Raw genomic sequence first — 5,000 nt, forward strand, 5'->3', positions numbered from 1 at the left:
CATTAACTATTTATTTGGAATTCTACAAGTAGACAACTACTGAAAACTACTCTAAAATGAAACTATTACTTGCAAGTCTTTTCAGCTTGTGGTATTGAAGACCTAAGATTACTTTTCTGTGCTGAATGCTTGGACAAAATAAATTCAGTTTGTTGATTTCAATGCCGTAAATATCACAAGTCATGATAAAATGGCGCCGACGAGCGTGATATCTCGGTAGATTTACTTTGTGGCACAATGGCCGCCAAGCTTCACAACTCGGTTGATTTACTTTGAGGCAGAACGGCCGCCGAGCTGCACAACTCGGTAGATTTACTTTGTGGCACAACGGCCGCCGAGCAAAACAAACCGGTTTGATGCCAAGGAATCGCAAACATTTTCCAAGGACAGTGACGAACCATGCTTAATCCAAAGTAAAATTGTACCGACTTCAGTTGACAGACCTTCAGCAATCTTTCAGCTCTTTTCATTGATGAACGATGGAAGATTATCACACCTCACCAAACGCTAGAATAATGAACGCCGACGACGCACAAATCACCACATGCGATAGTTCGTCAAAGTGAGGCAAAACGTAACCAAGTGTCTCAAAGCGAGGCAAAAGTGTGTCGACGACGAAAATTCAGTCTCGAAAAAACTTCCCTTACAACACAAATTAGGGGTTGCGTTCTCGTACCTCGAACGCAATAATACACTATACTAACTATACAATACTAACGCAGATATTACTACTTCAAGTAAATTGCAATTAGCTCAACCAATCACCCATTTATTAGCCACCTTTTATTAAATTTATCTACAGTATTGTTCTTCATACACACATATTTTTCTGTTTCAAATTTATTTTTAACCTTTAATTTGAAACCAGTTACATTAGGTAATATTTGAAATCTTCTTCAATCCCATAATTGTATCTTAGCTATCAGTAATAAGGGCATTTTGTAAAAATAAGATTCAAAGTCTCTCCAAAAACATCTCTGTATACCTGTCCACTGATGATTGATTTATCGACTTTAAAACTGGCCTTTTGTCCTGTCTTCTTTGCCTCCTTCAAAACTGGATAGAGCTTCTGGTAGATTTCGTCGATCTCTTTAGGAAAATCGTTAGCAATTCCAATTCCACTACCTTTAAGGTTCTTAACAAAAGACCACATATATTCCTTGTCCTTGTAAAAACTGAATTTTGCAATCGGTCTCGGCTTGGAAGAGCGAGCCATATCCTGCCGTGTTGGAATCCGATGCACTCGGTCGAATTGAAAGCCTTCAGCGTCTTCGTCTGGAATATTCATCTTCTCGCACATCATGATACGAACCAGCTCCTCTTTTCTAGTCTTGGGTTCCCCTCGTTAATTTTCAATACCAAATATCTTAATATTTTCTCTCCTTGTGTAGGCTTCTTGTTTAATGTTACGTTGCTTTAAATTCATGACCTCTTCCTTGAAGGACTTAAGTTCTTGATTATTATTTTCTAAACCACCGTGGCTTTAAGGTCTGTTATTTCATTAGCAGTTTTCTCAGCCGCTTGTTTCAACTGCTTATTCTCTTCTTCTAGCTGCATCATACGTGTTTTAACAGCATCAAATTCGGTCACGACCTGTAAAATTTTGTCGAGTTTGGCGTTGATCTCGGCCATTTTCGAGGCATCGCAGCAATGGCCGCCGGCTGGAGCATCTTCATCTGTTTGGGAACCATTTTCCCGTTGTCTTTTTCGCGTATTTTTCGTATCTGTCACCGGTTCATCTTTTTCGTTAGGCATATTAGTTTCAGCGATAGAGGGCTGGTTTAACCTTAGGAATTACATCGTTTAACTGCTCACTTATTCCAGAGCTTAAAGACACGTCTTACCTCACTCCTCACTCCTGAGGTTATTTAATGTTGCCATGGTTACATCATATTCTGCACCACCTTGCACCTTACTTAAGGGTTATTACTCATGCCAAGTTTGAATCATATCGCTGTTACAGTTTGAGATATATTCTTGATTTTGTGATCCATCTTCCAGTAAAACCACTGATGACGTCATCAATTTGCTAATTTGCATAACACAAAAACTAACAAATATCTCTGAAACAAAAAAAAAAAACTTCAAAATTGTAAAGGCCATTATTTTTTACTTTATAGGCACTTTAAATGAAGTGCAAATTAGATGCAAGGTGGTTTTCTGCAATCCCACACCTCTATCATTTTAGCTTGCTGGGTCTAGTTAATTAATTTTTTGTTCTTTGATCGAACTATACTGCCCTCTATTCTTTCTTTTCAAATGGAGACAGCACGTAAATGAAGTATCTTGAATTTTTCTTCCCACAGAGTAAATTTTAGTTTTCTTATCCGATTAGATTCAAAAGGGAGGGTGTAACGAAGCAAAGACAACTAAGAAATCAATGAATGATCAAACTACCGTATTTCCGTACTTATAAGCCGAGCTTGGCTGTAAGTTGAGAGCCTAAACTTATGAGACATAATAGTGGGCGAAAGCTTTCGAATAAAGAGGTTTCTAAGCGTTGATTCAAGAACCTTCACTCTCAGGTTATTGTGTAGAATACAATCACACCTTTTAGAAACAATGAAAAGCTTTTTATTAGTTGTAAACAATTGGCCAATCGGTGCAAAACATTAGGTGGGTTCACACTAGACGTTTCAAGTGCACTTGAAGTGTGTTTCAAGTTAACTTGAGAAGAACTTGTGTGTGAATGGGTCTTGTTTCGCTTGACTGATCGTAATTGGTCGCTACGCAAACCTAAAAACATCAAAGTTCCGAAGTGCACTCTCAGGCAAGGTCGTCGAAACGTTTCTTGAGAGTGCACTTACCCAATCAAACCGTCCAAAACAAATTATTGACTTGGTGCTGGACACAAAAGGAGATATGTTCCACTACCAGTACGTCTTCTTTTCAAGCCATTTGCAGTGATTTACCGAATGCAGTTTATTCTTTTCTACCCGGGGCCGTTCAAGGCAGTTTTTCGTGTCCACGGGTACTAAGCGGTCGTGATGTACATGATGAATTATTAGACGCTCCGATGGCGACGGGCCGTGCTGCAACCCGGCTCACAGAAGACACAAATTAAAGCCTCTGCAGCTACTCAAAGTTTTTCAAACAACCAAAAAAATACAGACTGGAATCGAGAAGAAACGGAAGCGTAGCCAAGCGTAGAATCTCTCCTGGAAACATCATATTTTACATATAGCGTCAAAAATAAGTATATCGATTGGTATTATTGCTAGGTTAAGACACTTTGTACCACTTAATACTTTACAACATATTTACAGATCGCTGATTCAACCCTATTTATTATATGGTGTAACAGCGTTGGGCCGAGCAGGAAAAATTCACAGAAACATAATCTTACGTCTTCAGAAACGTGCTCTTCGCCTTATGTTTTTTTTGTGATTATAAAACACACGCAATACCTCTCTTCATTTCTTCTACTCTATTACCTCTGGATCTTCTTTACTTCAAGTCAGTTGCCATTTTAATGCATGACGTCTCAAATAATATATCTCCACCCCAAAGAAGTAATTAATTTCATTACCAACATAAGATTCATTCATGTATCACAAGATCATCAACAAGAGGTAACTTCTTTATCAAATATTCTCTAATAAACAAGCAAACTATGTCTTTTTCAAGGAATGTTGTTAGAATCTGGAATAGCCTATCTAGTGAATTTCATCAAATGCCTAAAACGAAGTTTAAACGCAACATTCACAATATGCTCCTTCAGCAACTCTCGGAGGCAAATGAATATGTTGATTTATCGGATTTGAATATGCCTTGAAAACCGAACTTATTATATTTGCATTACCCTTTCAGCTTCTCGTGTACTTTGTTTAATTTTCCTATGAATTTTGTTTTATTTTGTTTTCTTTTTTCTCCAAATGCTGTACTGGTCAATATTCAATTATTATTATTATTATTATTATTATTATTATTATTATTATTATTATTATTAATGATATGGACATGGTGGACGTGCAAGGAATAGCTCCCCATAAAATATGATGGCTCGAAGGAAATGGACAGACCAAATGAATGAGGACCTCCTCGAATGTAAAAAAACTGCACAGAGTCTGGTTTCGTCGAACCATGCGCCTCTTAATAGTGGTGGAAGAAAGAAAGGTTACATTGAAGTAATGACTGAGTTATGGGAGGCGAAAGGCTACGCACACCTTGGTTTTAAAAGCCACAATTTAACAACGCAAGCCGCTAGACTTGATAAAGCAAGCGCCAATAATACTTTTAGATGCAACGATTCAACCGATGGCTGCAGCAGGTCTGAGAGCGAGCCGGCCAAGAGAGAGTTGGTACTTGAAGGAAATAATATTCAAGATGGCTCACAAAGAAATCAAAGTCTTCGCCAAGTTGAAAATGCTAATTCAGCGCAATCGAATTTGCATAGCCTACTAATCGATCAGTCACGCGATTGCAACCAACAACCCCCCACGGGACCATCCAGCGAATTACCAGATCAAAACAAAATAAAGCCAAACCTGCCCGACTACGAGGTGTTTCCCTCTGAAATTAAGAACAAAAAATGGGGCGATATCAGCCACGAAAGCTTCTGCAATTCAATAAATGCGATCTATGATGAAATTGTCCACTACAGGAGAAACATCTTTAATCTACCGTCTGGCCGAGCCGGAAAGAGTTTCGTCGAAGAACTGGCTTTTTGGATCAGGCAATTCAATGTCAATTCCTACCTGAACTCAATCGCTTTAAAGGCCTTCATGGTACTTCCAACCCTGATCCTGCAAAAGCCTTCCGCAACTTCTAAAAGTAAAGAGCATAGCGCAGCATTAAAGCGCCGTTTAACACTCTGGAGGCAAGGAGATCTTAGCCAGTTGCTCAGCGAAGTGAGATTTATCCAGAGAAAGTTTAAGAGTTCGAAGAAGGCAAGAACAGTGGAAGATCTTTCTAAGGTTTTCGCAAAGCTTGTTATGCAAGGAAAACTGTCAGCAGCTTTAAAACTCTTGGAGAATGAGAGTTCATCAGGTTTGCTCGAT

The 5,000-nt window shown here is 38.7% G+C and overlaps 1 pseudogene; it reads left to right on the forward strand.

The window, feature by feature from the left end:
• The window catches only part of LOC137973909 (G-protein-signaling modulator 1 pseudogene), a 23,094-nt pseudogene that overhangs the window by 5,700 nt on the left and 12,394 nt on the right, over nt 1-5,000 (forward strand).

The sequence above is a fragment of the Montipora foliosa genome, chromosome 10 (assembly GCF_036669935.1).
Source record: "Montipora foliosa isolate CH-2021 chromosome 10, ASM3666993v2, whole genome shotgun sequence".
Lineage (NCBI taxonomy): Eukaryota > Metazoa > Cnidaria > Anthozoa > Scleractinia > Acroporidae > Montipora > Montipora foliosa.